The 14,653-nt window shown below is 42.4% G+C and overlaps 1 pseudogene; it reads left to right on the top strand.

Annotated features, from left to right (window-relative positions):
* The first annotated feature begins 4,359 nt into the window (after positions 1-4,359).
* Positions 4,360-4,941, top strand: LOC103737758 (annotated as a pseudogene).
* Positions 4,942-14,653: the final 9,712 nt, after the last annotated feature.

The raw sequence follows: 14,653 nt of genomic DNA, 5'->3' as shown, positions 1-14,653 counted from the left end.
TTGTTCCTTAAATGCTCTACGGTGTGGGTCTATCCCTTGATGTCTGGTCAACCTACCAAGCATCACACCAGTAAAGAAACTGACTCTCCCTCTCCCAGCATCTATCAATTGCCAATAGATTCTCAGCTAGAGCTGAGGCTTCTTGCCCACCTCCCCATTCATGCTGGGCCCCTGTCTGGCTTGGGTTTGCACAGGTCTTGTACATGCTGTCATAAGTGTTGTGGGTTCATATGTGTAACAACCATATGTAGTGTTTAGACAACACAGTTTCCCTATGACCACAATTTCATCTACCACCTCTGGCTCTTACAGTCTTTCTGGCCTCTCTTCCACAATGATCCCTGAGCCTTGGAAGGAGAGAGTATAATATAGGTGTCCCATTTAGAGCTGGAACTCTGCACACTGAATAGTTGTGGGTCTCTGTGTTAATCACCATTTGCTACAAGAAAAACCTCTGTTAAGAGTTGAAAGGTACACTAATATATGGGTATAAAAATAAGTCATCAGGAGTCAGTTTAATATTATGTCTATTTAGCTGAATGATAATAGTAAGAGCTCCCCTATGGTCTGTGACTTGTCTAGCCACAAGTTCTTGGCTCCTAAGAGTGGCAGTTACAGGCTCCATCTTGTGAAGCAAGCTTTAAGTCCAATTAGAAGGTGGTTGGGGGGACTGGGGAGATGGCTCAGTGGTTAAGAGCACTAGCTGCTGTTTCTGACAACCCAGGTTCAGTACCTAGCACCTACATGGCAGCTAACAACCATCTGTAGCTCCAGTTCCATGGGTTCTGATGCCCTCTTTTTACCTTCGCGGGCATTGCATGACTCAGGTGCACTTACATGCAAGCAATACACTCATACATAGAAAATAATAATAAAAATTATAAATAAAAAAAGAAGGTGGTTGGTTACTTCCATAACATTCATGCCACTATTGCATCAGAGGGGCCTATTTTGCCAAGCCAGTTGTTATTGTAGCTCATAGGATTCACAGCTGAGTAAGGTTGATGATTCCTTTGTCAGTAACATGCATACCACCTTCCAGTACTATGAAATCTAGCCAGCTGAGATGTAGCTTCAAAATCAGTACCAGCTTCATGTTTCCTTGTTTGTTTTGTGACTCAGATATGTAGTGTCTTCAGAAACAGGATCTTACTGTCAAGTTCTGGTGTGTAACCAAGTGCAGTAGCAATAGCCAGTATTTTTTGAGGGTCTATGGACCTCTCTGGTGAACACCTCCAAAAGAGGGAGTCCATTCCTGAAATTAGACTGTTCATTTGTTAGCCTATGATGTCCGTTAGGGCCACTGAACCCCTGTTTTAGGATAACTACAATTAAACTCTTTCTATACTGTATATATATATATATTGAAAGAAGTCTCATGAAATCAAAAAGCTTCTGTCCAAAGCTTCTGTACAGCAAAGGACGCCATCATTCAAGTGATGGGGCAAAAAAATCTTTACCAGTTTTATACCTAACAGAGGGTTAGATCTAAAATATACAACAAAATAAAAAATAAAACCAAACAATCCAATTAAAACTTGGGGCAAGGAACTAAACAGAGAGTTCTCAAATGATGACTCACAAATGGATGGGAAATATTTCTTAAGTGTTCAACATCTTTAGCCATCAGTTTTAATGCAAGTTAAAACACCTTTGAGATTTTCTTATCCCAGTCAGCATGGCTAAGATCCAAAAAGCAAGCAGTGGCAAATGCTGGTGAGGACGTGGGAAAATGGGAACTCATACTGCTGGTGGAAGTGCAAACTGGTGTAGCTGTTATGAAAATTGGTGTGGAGATTCTTCAAAAAGCCAAAAATAGGTCTCCCACATGACCCAGCCATAGCACTCTTGAGCATGTACCCAAAAGACTGTATCCTACTACAGAGATACTCGTTCATCCATGTTCATTGCTGCTCTAGTCACAATAGCCAGAAAGTGGAAACTACCTAGATGTCCATCAAGCGATGAACTGATAGTGAAAGTAAGGTACATTTACACAATGGAAGTTTTTCAGCCATTAAGAAAAACAAAATCATGAAACTCACAGGTAAATGGGTAGACTGGAAACAATCATCCTAAGTGAGACAAATCCAGAAAGACAAACATCACATATTCTCTCTCATGCATGGATGCTACCTTTGAATCTTTAAATAGATGTGTTTCAATTGGAAAATCCATAGAGGTCAGGAAACTAAGTGGCCATGTGGGGTGTGGTTCATGGTAGGATAAATAGAATGTATTGCTATACTGAGGAGAGGAGACTCATGGATAGGACAGGTTTAATAGGTGGGGAATGGGAAGGTAGGGGAGACAGGGAGTAAGAGGAGAGATAACTAACAGTAAGGGCCTTTTGAAAGACTCATATAGAAACACAACATTTTTAATGCAATTAACTGTGCTATTTATTTGGACCTTACCTATCTCCAAAAGGATTTAATTTTTTAATGTAAACAAAGAAACAAAGCAAAAGTGATTTTACTGAAGTATAATGTTAGAAAGAAAAAAAGAAGGGAAAAAATAGTGCATAAAACACATGCCAAGAAGTCACACACAGCTGCTGAGGTGGCATGAATTTGCCTGGGAACTGCCCCTGGCCACTCCAAAGGGGAATTGTAAACAGAAGCTATTCCAGTCCCGCCTCTGAAATCTGAGAGGCCTGCTTCATTTACAGATGTGGTTAGAAGGAGTCTTCTCTTTAATTTGCCACCATCATCTTCGCCAGTTTTCTTACAGAACAAACGAGAATATCTGGGTTACTTGTGATCCTCCATGGGTGGGAGATGCTAGCTATCCTGTTATTTATAAATGTTTCTTTGGTAAAGAATCCAGAGTCATATAGATCAGTGATTGGACCACCCCTTTCCCAATTTCATCAAATTGGTGGTCTAAAGACCAGAGGTGGGCAGGGTCCTAAGCTTTAATCAGCTCATCCTCTAACCTGCAGACAAGCCATGTCGGCTTTCTAGTGTGGCCTCATTTTACCATTTGTCCACCATTTCTCAGGAGAGAGTAAGAGAAATGCCTACTTATTTTAAAGGTCTGTGACTCAATATCCTCGGAAGGTATAACTAGAAAAAACAGGAATTGACCCTCTACAGTGCTGCATATTTTAAAACTCATTCCAGTATCTGTTCTGCAACCAAATCTTCACTCATGCCCACAGTCCCACTATTAGTGGCATTTACTATGAAACTATGAAAGGCAGACATTTTGGATTATGAAACTTGGTTCCCATAAAAGATGATTCCCACACCATCTATGGTTTATGATTTAGGAAGTAGAAATCATACAATTTAATACAATTACTCTTGCTAGTAATGACACTGAGGAGAGAGAAATTGTCATACTCTTTCTCCACAGCTCCAAAAATGGAAAACAATCTGGCACAAATCCACAAAAAGCTCCAAAACCCAATAAGAAAATAGAAAAGAGTATACTGTTCTTTAGAGCGTGAGTCACAGAGCTCTGAACATCACATTAATAGTTTAATATGGCTAGTCAGAAATGTTCGTTACAAGAGGAAATGATAATCAATGCTGAAAATGTGGACAAAACCCAGAGGTGTAATTGACACTTGATATTTCATAGAGTCGTTTTAAGAGATTTGCGAATTACAACTTTCAACTCACATATTATAGTTAAGAATCCAAGCCAGTAAAATAGAAGCTGACATCGGCCCTCACTGCAGCTCAGATTGATGTGTGAATCCTCAGGCTTGTAATTTCCTCCTCTGACACACCCCATGTTGAAGGAATAAACGTCGGGGGCGCAGAAGACCTTTCAACCGGGTGGAATACAGTGTTAGAATGAGAATTAAGGGAATTTAATTCTGACATAACTCCATCAAATCCCAAACCTCATTCTGCTGATAGATATCACAGAAAAACGCAAAAGTGTTGAATCTATGCTTGTATGTCAGTGAAAATTCCATTGCAAGTTTTACAGAAAGAACAACTGCCATTTGGGACTGTGTGGGGAACGTGGCTGAAATGCCAAACCAAAGTCTGCAAAAGCATGCTTACTTCTTAGCAGGTATGTAAGCAATCAGAAAAATAAAAGCTCGCTGTCAGAAAATCCTTTGTTCATATCAGCAGCATGTCTCTGTCTGAGTTATCCCATTTGGTAAATGGGAATAAGAAACAAAAAATTCTCTCCAGAGCCTACCCGTCTTCTGTTGACAGGGCCTGACAGCCATGAGCTGACCTGAGGTAGCTGTTTCTCCAGCTGTGCCCATCCAGCTGAGGGGCCAGTTATGCTCCCCAGAACCCTCCAGGAGCTGAAGTCCCCTTACCTGCCTTCATTCTCTGAGCACCAGGAATCTAAAGCCCAGAAGCAGTGGCAGCAGCAAAGACGTCTAACGAGTCACCCCCTCCTTATCCTAGGGCCCCACAGAGAAAATCAGAGTCCCACCTTCCCCAGGCCACACCTCCCCAGGAGTGATGTAGCCCCCACCATGCATGCCACTGCCTCCTGCTGACATTGGCCCTCCACCCTATGAGCCACCTGGTCACCCAATGCCTCAACCTGGCTTTGTGCCTCTCCACATGGGTGGAGATGGTGCCTACATGCCTCCAGGATTCTACCCTCCTCCAAGCCATTACCCACCAATGGACTACTAACCACCAGGACCCTACCCACCAGGGCCCCATGATCACAATCTTGGTCCCTTCAGGGGCAGCCACCAAGGTCATAGTGCTGCAGGGAGAAATCTTTGAAGGAGCACCTGTGTAGACAGTGTGCCCCTCCCTGCCAACAAGCCATCACCATCTAGATCTCCTACTAGATCAGGCTGATGAACCTTGTGCTGGGTTTCTTCTACTGCTTTATGGGGTGTGATCTGGGCTGTGTTTGATCCCCTGCCTCATCAATGACTTCAAGGATGTGACGCATACATGCCCCAGCTGCAAAGCCTACATCTACATGCACAAGAACTTGTGCTAATGGAGTCAGACTTGGACTCTCCTACCTATCAGCCTGGCCCCCGTGCTTTGCTTCCCATGCTCAGTGGTCACTTCCCTCCAAGCCCCACTTGGGGTTGAAAGTTTTGCCACTGTCCCCTGGAATTCCTAACCTCACCTTGCCCTTTCCTGAGCACCTGACTCTTCCAGCATACATTCTGTTGGATTTAAAGCCAAGGGCCAGTGGTTAGCACAGGCTTGCTTGGCATTTGCAATCCAGAATATAAGATGAAGAGACTCTCCTACTGGAGTCCTCATTCCTCCATTTTCATCCAAGGTACATGTTTGGTCCTGGCTCTCCCTGAGACCAAAAGCACCCAGATCCTTATCAGGCCCCACATTACAGCCTACAGTGGAGGCTGTGCCTGTGACCACAGTTGTTTCTGACCTGCTGGGATGATCTAGAGACAGGTGTACCCCAAGCAGGACAGGACCTAAAGGCCTTGGTTTATATTTTGGGTTTATATGTTGCCACTAAGGTGCCAAAGGTAGGGTAAGAAGTAATGACTACCAACCCTGGGCCCTCAGAACTGTCAAGTATGAAAACTCAGGACTTCTACTCCCTGTCCAGGTGCCCAAGAGCTTCCTGGTATAAGGCAGAGAGGATCCTGGGCTAGTCACAGTGCTGATGGCCAAGAGGGATTCGCCCCTGCTCCTGACTAGCAGCTTTTGAGTCAGTGTGCAGGGCTTCTTTCTAGTGACACTTCTGGGAACCCCTGTATTCTCTAGGGTCAGAAGGAATACCCATGAGCCTGTCCTGTCTACTCCATGTTTGTGTTGTGTATGGGTCTAACGTCTGCCTGGTGGCTTGTATCCAGTTGGGAGGGATGGCAGATTAGAAGGGATTCCTTACAGGTTCATTGGTCTCTGTGGAGTAAGTGCTGTGCCTTTTTACCCAAGTTGACTTGCTGATTCTAGGCCCAGTCCCACATTGAGGTGCTTCATGAAGGACAGCTGTGGCACTGGGCTAGGGACCAGGAAGAAGCCGAGAGTGAGGGGAATGTCTGAGGGACAAGTCTTGTCCAGGTTGTGCAAGTTCAAATCTGTCCATTTCCTGGACAGTCTGTGAATATACCTGTGTGGACGCTGTATTCTGTTGCTGTCCCCTCCTGGTCTCACGCTATCACTGCATGGTCTCCTGTCACTGTGAACTGTGGCCTGGTGCCTGTTTGTAATTGCATTAAATTGACCCTTCAGTTTCCCTGCTCTGGTAAAAAAGAAACAAAAGAAACAAAAAATTCCTGGGGAAGACAAAGTCCTGACAGCAGAGGCCCAACATTTCCATGAAAACCTTAGTCTTAGTTACTATGAAAACACAGTCTTCAAGCAGGGGCAATGTGAAGTCAAAAAGGTCCTGAACTTCATGAATGATTTTGTAAAGCTGAATCAAATTTTTTAATGGTCTCTTAAGTCTTGATTTAAAAAGGTTACAAGAATGTTCTAAAAACTTTCCATTTTGCAATACTCTTATAGCTGAAGGAAAACAAGTTCACTCTTATATGACTAAATCTTAGAAGCCTCTTTTGGCTGCTTTGTATTGTTTTGTTTGTTTGTAATCCTGGAGATGAACCCCAGGGCTTCATGTTAAATACACGCTCTACCGCCACTTATACTCCCCCTGGGTGGAGAGCCTTTTAGGTCCTGAAATCCATGTGAGAGTTGAAGACATAACTTAGCAGGTGAAATCTTTTAGAATCTCTCATAATTAGCATGATTCCTAGGAATTAACCCGAAATAATTCAAATGAAGGCCAGCCAGCTTTCCTGTGCAGCCTCTGAATGCCGGACTGAGGAGATACAGGCCTGAGCCACGGTCCTGGATGCTCATCTGGAGACAGGCAGTAATCACATAGTGGCGATGACAAGACTAAAAGACTATGTCACCTGTATCTTGTCCTCAACACAATCCTGTCTCTTAGAAACAAAGTCAGAGAATATATGCAGTTAAATCAGTATGTCCCAGAAATCACATACAAAAAATAGACAACATGATTTCTGTGAATAAAACAGGACATCGAGAACAAAATACTGAGTATGGAATTGTCTAGAAGGATATACTATCACACAAGATTCAGCAACTGAGGTAAATAAGGGCGTCTTCAGAGGTAAGAGGTGAGACAACTGCAGGAGCTTTTTGCTCAGGCAATAACAAGGAGGGGAGTACATTACTGAGGGACCTGCTAAGAAAAGTGAAGCCTACATCCATTTAAAACCCAATACACAAAGAGTACTGCTGCATGAGAGTCTGATGCCTTCTTATAACATGGAATAGTTAAAGGTTTATTACTCATCTGTCTCCATCTGGCTCCCTAGAGAAGGGATTCCCAAGTAATGCCAAAGAGGGAGTATGTTCTAAAAGGACCCAGGGACTGTCTCAAGTCCCTGAGAACAGGAGGCCATCTGTTTCTTTCCAGGCAGGTCAAGACAGGAGCACACACACACACACACACACACACACACACACACACACACAGAGCACCACAATAATAGGAAGCACCTCTGGGATGCTCAGCACCCATGTAAGTGTCTCGCTTGTTCAAAATGATTTAATTTCACAGCAGCTTTCTCTACAGTTTTACTGATGAGTCTTAGAGTCTAAGAACAGCCTATTGAAGCTAGTCTAACGATTTAAAGCAGATCCTTCCAGTTGGCCCCCAAACCACTGCTCTGTTCACTCTGCTGAAGGCCTCTACAAGCAATGGTACTTAGCCACTGGGTGCACCACTCTGACACTCAGGCCCCCTACCTTCCCTTCAGCCCACCGACTCGAGCATTCTTCCCCCAACAATTCTCGTTGGTCCTTTGTTGAACCTGTTTTCTGCTCCGTTATGGTTTTATTCTCTCCACTCCAATGAAAGTGGTTCTGTCTGTGCCCCCACTGAGCTCCTCGCAGGTCAAATGGTCTGTTCTCGGCCTTTTTGTCATCCCTGTCCGGACATAATATTAGAGATTTTCATTGCTTTCCAGGATGCCTCCCTCTCCTATTTCAGTGACCTCTTGGTCCCTCTTTCCTTGACTGGATCTTTCTTCTCTGGTTTTCAAATGTTGGAGGATACACGACTTACACCTCAGCCTGCTTTCCCTCTTCCTCTGCAACCCCCCTCAGGTCACCTGAGCCAACCTCATCGTAAATAACCCCCACACGCTCAACAACACTCAGCTGTTTACCGGAACCAACCAAACACCTGGATTCTTTATTTATGCATAGTTGTCACTCAGTCTCCATGAGGGTAGTGTTCTAGGACCCCCAGAACACCAAAATCCACAGATGCTCAGGTTCCTTACATAAAATGATGAGTTTGTATACAGCCTTTGTATACAGTCTCCTCTCACAGACTTAAATCACCTCTAGATTACCTACAATACCTAATACAATCCCAGGCTGTATAAACAGTCACTATAATGAATGTTTAGGAAATAATGACAAGAAAAAATGTCTGTTAATGTTCAATATAGATTTAATTTTTCCAAATACTTTTAGTACACAGTTGATAGAATCTGTAGATGGGAACCTACAGATATCGAGGTTGTCTGTATTTATGTCTTTGGTCAATAATTATATGTCTTGTAAGCATCTCAAAGTTCACAAATTATAGATCTGTGACACATTCTGTGTTTGTGTATGTGGTGTGTGTGTGTGTGTGTGTGTGTGTGTGTGTGTGTGTGTGCGTATGTATGCATTGCTGGGAACTGAACCCAGGGCCCTAGAACACTGAGCTATACTCTCGGCCCTACAATTGTTGATAACCCTCTAAGGCAGCTCTCCTAAGCATCCCCATTATTATTATTGGGGTGTGTGTGTGTGTATGTGTGTGTATGTGTGTGTGTGGTCAGCTTTCAGAAGTTGGTTCTCTCCTTTATGAAGACAGGATCTCTGTTGTTTCTATCATGCTATCTATCTACCACAGGCTAAGTGGTCTCTCAGCTTGGGCAATTATCCTGTCTGTCTCGGCCTCCCATCTCATGGTAAGAGTGCTGAAATACTACATCCCACCCCCTTTTTTTTTTTGAGACAGGGTCTCAGTGTAGTCCCAGATGGCCTGGAACTCAATGTGTAGCTGAGGCTGGCCTAGATCTCACGGAGATCTGCCTGCCCCTGCTTCCTGAATCCTAGAATTAAAGTCCTGCACTACCATGCCTGGCCTTACAGACAGCTTTTTTTAATGTGGGTCCAGATATGAAACCCAAGTTATCAGGTTTGTATGGCAAGCACTTTTACCTTCTGAACCAGCTTACTGGCCCCTCTTTTTACTTTTTTATGTGGCTACTGGAATGTTTTTAATTTCACATTATATTTTATTAGACCAGCAACATCTCGGTCTCGAGCCAGATAAAAGGAAATAAATTCAAATCCACAGACCAGCCATGTGACATTGAGTGGGTTACGTAGCCTCCTAGCCAGCTGCTGTGTGCTCATCTCTATTTTCATCAATAGGGAGACCTCAAAAAATGTTTTATAGGGTGAAAGGTTACCAAAGTGAGTTTCTGGACAGAAATCTTCAATACATTTTTGAAAATATTTTCAAAATCATGTCAGCTGCAATCATTTTCTCCATTTCATTACTACCTGTCTTTTTAACTAATTACATGATCTAAAGCAATTAGGGACATTTAAAGAATAGTGTTTACTGCCTCTTGTGGTCGTTCAATAAATATATATTCAGTCTTCAAGACCTAGTCATGTATAATATTATTATTATCCCTATATTTATTCCTATAATAACTTCCCTGATTTTCCCACTGTATTAAGTATTCTCAGCAAGTTCATTCAATGTTCACTTAAGATTTTATTAAGCACAGCTATGTATCAGCTATTTTTTTAGGCTGAGTAGACAAAGCAGTGAGAATAATACTTCTTCCCAGGTAACATAGATATACATAAAAACACAGCACAATTCCAGGTGTAGAGAAGATAATGCAAGTAAATAAAAAGATGGGATAAGGGAACCGTTTTAAAAGTGTGGCCCCAGACAGCCTTTCTGGAAAGCTGACATTTGCATTAAAGCAGCAAATACCCACTAGAGACACACATGGGCACAGGGCCGAATACCAAGGAGTGAGACATTCATGTGTCTCCATTGCCCCCATTCCCTCTTCCAGAGGGGAAGGTAGGCAGCAGCCTCCTCAGACACTGGCTGGAAATGTCCTGGAAAGCAGCCAGCAGTTGTGCATGGTCTCTGAACACCAAAGCAACAAAGAAACCATGAGAATGTGATCTCTTGAAAACTGAGTGGTATCTGAATGTGAAGATATTTTCCCAGCTTTATCAAAAGCAAAAGATTGGACTGAGGTTTAGCTCAGTGTTACAGTGCTTACCTAGCATGCACGGGGACCTGGGCTGTGATCCCTAGGACTGCAAATGATAAGAATAATAATAACTATATGCTTCCTTTGGAGATTTTTCTCTAGGTTGTATTATTTTCTCGTTGTTGTGACAAAATACCTGACAGCAGCTAAAGGGAAGAAAGGTTTATTTTTACTTAGAGAGGATACAGCCCATCAAGGCAGGGACAGTGCAGCATGGGACATGAGGCTGCTTGCTCACTTGGATGGATGGACAAGCAGAGGTGAACACTGGTGCTCCTCTTTCTCCTTTCTCCCTTTTTATTCAGTCCCAGACTCCAGTTCATGGGATGGTGCCACCTGCATTGAGGGTAAGCGTTCTGGGTAAATCCTCTCTGCTCACCCTCACGGACACACTCCGAGGTATCTCCTGGCCAGCCAAACTGACAATGAAGACAGCCATCAGAGTTGCACTCCTTGGTCTTTTCTCTTACATTGCACATTTTTCTCAAGTGCCTAGTTACTTTCTGTTTGTTTTCGTTTTGTTCTTCTTTTTTTGAGACATGTCACTATGTAGTCCGGATTGGCCTGGAACTCACTATGTAGACCAGGCTAGCCTCGAACTTACAGACTGCTAGGATTAAAAGCATGTACTACCACCCCTGGTGCAAATGCCTAGTTACTTTTGATGTTGGTATCTAAAAATCAGGAAGAAGAGAAAGTAGTTCCATGTACTTGAGCAGAGCTATTGACCAGAAGACTTGGCTCAAGGGTAAATGGACAGCGAGCTGGCCTTAACCTAGTGGACTGCTGAAAGCCAGAATTGCTTTGGGGAAGAAGTGTTCATGCCTACTGACCAGTCCTTACAGTTCTTCAGTTTGTGGTAACATGTATGTGTGTGTCCCTTAATTCTGACCACCAGATGCTTTCAATGCAGGATGAAGTAGAGGTAGATTCTTCATACAGACATTTCCACTGTGCATATTCATTGTACACAGTACAGGATTGCACAAGAACATTTTCATCCAGGTATTTAATATATGTTAAACATACCTTTCTGTGTGTTTAGACAGGGTCTCATGTAGAACTGGCCTCAAACTTGTTATGCATCAGAGAAGGACCTTGAATTCCTTATTCTCCTATTTCTACTTCCCAAGTGCTAGGATCACAGATCTGTACCACCGTGCTTGACTTCACACAGATTTTCCAACAAGATTTTCACAGCAAGGTAGTCTTGGTCCAAAGACTTCATTTTGCCCGTCATTAAAATTTTTATGTCTGAGTCCTAAATTTCCCCCTGGAGTTCCACATATTTTAATATTTCATGTATTTTCTGTCTTCCAGGAATTTGTTAAAAATCTTTTCTTTTGCCAAGTGTGGTAGCACACACCTTTAGTCCCAGCACTCAGGAGGCAGAGGTAGGCAGATCTCTGTGAGATCAAGGCCAGCTTGGTCTATATAGTGAGTTTCAGGCACCTAGTCAGAGCCCACACAAGAAGAGGGTCCCATTCCTACCAAAATCCCAGCCATGTGGGTGCTGGGATTCAAACCCAGGTCTTCTGCAAGAACAGTCAGTGTTCTTAACCACTGAGCCATCTCTCCAGCCCCCAGTCAGATATCTTAAACCAGAATTCCATGGTTCTTTTAAGGACATTGCATGTCTTTTTTTATCTTGCACATCATGCAGTAAAACTCATTTTATTGACAATATCCCCCAAAAAAAATTCCCACAAACTTGGAACATATAAAATCACCTTGAAAAAATGACAAAAAAATAGAATCTTCCTAAGTAAATCTGAGGAATAGTGAATAAACAGGGACAGTGATGGGTGACCAATGTACAGCACCAGAAGAAGTCAGAATGGGGGAATACTAATCGTGTTCAAGAGTCTGATTCTTTTAATGTTCATTTTAATTAATTTACTTGTTGACTGAATAAACATAAATTGATTACTTCATATTCTTTAGACAGTGCTATGAATTAATCTCATGCCCTGTTAGAGATCACAGCTTAATGAAGGATACCATGCCATCCTTGTAACAAACGATGCTTTACAGCTATAGTAATGGCCCCTGCTTCAACAAGAAAATCCTACATCATTTATTAACTATTCATATTATATATGCCCACTGCAGTATGAAAAACCAGACATGGTTTTTACCAGGAGGCTTTATCAGCAAGCAGTAGGAAAGAACCATATATTCCTCAGACAGAGCATTGGCTTTGGAGTCACCCAGACCTGGATTTCTATCCAAAATTCTCTACTAGCCACACAGCTTGTGACCTTAGAAAAATTGCCTTGCCTGAGATTCTAGTTTCTCTCTTATAAAATGATATAGTTAGTAGAAGCCTGATCAGCCAGCCTCCAGGTAGCAACTCCCCAGATTAAGTAGCATCTCCATTCTCCTAGAATCATGCTAGCAATTGGCTACCCACACCTAAAGCACCTAGATAGAACCCACCCAAGAAGAGCATGCTGTTCCTACCAAACATTATGATACCAAGTAACCATGTGTACATCTGTTTGCTTGTTTGCTTGTTTTCTGAGAAGGTGTCACTATGTGTCCTAGGGTGGCATCAAAGTCATTTTCTTGCCTTGCCTCTCAAGTGCTGGAGTTATAGGGGAATACAAGTGGGCATCACCACACCTGGATCATTTGTTTTTAAATATACCACTTTTTACCTATCTTAATTACACAACAATCAAACATTTTGTATACCAAGAAAACATGAAGGCAAAATGTCAAAAGTCACTGGGAAATGCTGTCAAATTAATTGTTGATAATGTAATTGGAACAACTGCTCTGCAAAAAAGTTATGAAAATCTAAAAGGATTCAGTACCCAAATTGCCTTGCAGATATTCTTACGGCCTAGACATTTTAGAAACAACAAACACGGCAATGTATGTGTGGTTTGTGTCAAAAAATAATAAAGGCATTCTAATCAATATACTCATAATCAAAGGAAAGCCTTTAGCCTTACATCAAATAGCTAACAAGTGAATATTGCATTATGTTTGGGATTAAAAGTTCATAGCGTGATATGGTGGTTAATTAAAATATGTAAAGCATTTGCTACAGTAGCTGACATACAGCCATTACACTGTTCATTAGGGAGACTTGCTATCTTATTTACCTTATTTGCTAAGTGCCCACTCTGTGCTGCTCTCTGGGTATGTCATGGTAAGTCACCCTGGATGGTGCCTTTTTTTTTTTTTTTTTTTTTTTTGTCTTTTTGAGACAGGGTCTCTCTGTAGCCCCAGATGCTGCCTTTTTAAGTGTACTCTAATATGGAGAAAGAGGCAGATATTGACCATATCATCACACAGCACACAAATCCAGTCATGGGTTCTGAGAAGGCTGTGACAGAAAAGTCCAGAAGTCCAGCACACAGTGACAACATACACCAGGGGACATGAGCCATGCTAGGAAGTGACCTTGAACGTGAGTCAGAGCTAACCTGACAAGAAAAGGTCAGGGTAGAAACAGCAACGTCCTATGGCAGGGGAGGTTGGGCAGATGATCTGGAATGTGTCATAACCACCTGCACCCACATGCCAAAGATTGAGTTGGTTTGTCAAAACTATGAGCACAGCAGGTTTTGTGCCAGAATCTTCTGTACATTCTTCATCCTCTGACAAAAATATGTATTCAGGTCTTCACTATATCCTTCCAATCGTTACTGCTAAATCCAAGAAGCAAAGGAGGGAGAAAAGAAGAAAAGACAAACTTAACATGTATCTGGAATGTTTAATGGTGAGTCGTTCCCGGACAGAAGATGCCTGCAGTGTTTACTTGTGCATTGTGTGGTTTGTATAGTTAAGAAGATGAGAAGTGTCTGTGTGGATTTCTGAATGTACGTAACTGCAGCCTCGTCTGTAATCTTCCACAGTGGAAAAATACTCAGGGCTTCCATTTGTCTCGGGTTTTTTCCCCATTAGCTGCAGCTGGTTTTCTTCTGTTATTCTATTCAAGTAATTAATATACCGATTTATTTTGTCTTTGGCAGTCCAGAGCAGCAGTGGTAAGGGTATAAATTCTTATATCAAACTGCACAGATGTTTTGAAAATAAATTGAACTAGATTTCTTTCCTAACACCCAAATAATGACCCAAATAATGAGCGAGCGTCTGAGGGGCTGTATACTCTTACATTTAAAAAGTTTTTGCAGCCAACAGCAATCTGCACAAACCATTTGCCCTTTGGACTGTTTGCCTCAGTTACTGCTCTTTCTCAGAACATGGGTCCATGCTCAGTGTCAGCCAATGAGAACACTTAAAAGAGATGTGACCCTGAAGAGCATATCCCCAGAGCTCATTATCATCAGATAACAAAAGGTGAATTATCAATAAATCCTTTTGATCTTAAGTGAGACTAAGTCCCTAAGAAACCAGCCTCCCAGATTCAGAAAA

The sequence above is a fragment of the Nannospalax galili genome, unplaced genomic scaffold, assembly GCF_000622305.1.
Source record: "Nannospalax galili isolate Female #2095 unplaced genomic scaffold, S.galili_v1.0 scaffold397, whole genome shotgun sequence".
NCBI lineage: Eukaryota > Metazoa > Chordata > Mammalia > Rodentia > Spalacidae > Nannospalax > Nannospalax galili.
Note: the sequence above shows the minus strand (reverse complement) of the source record. Positions and strands in the feature narration are given on the sequence as shown.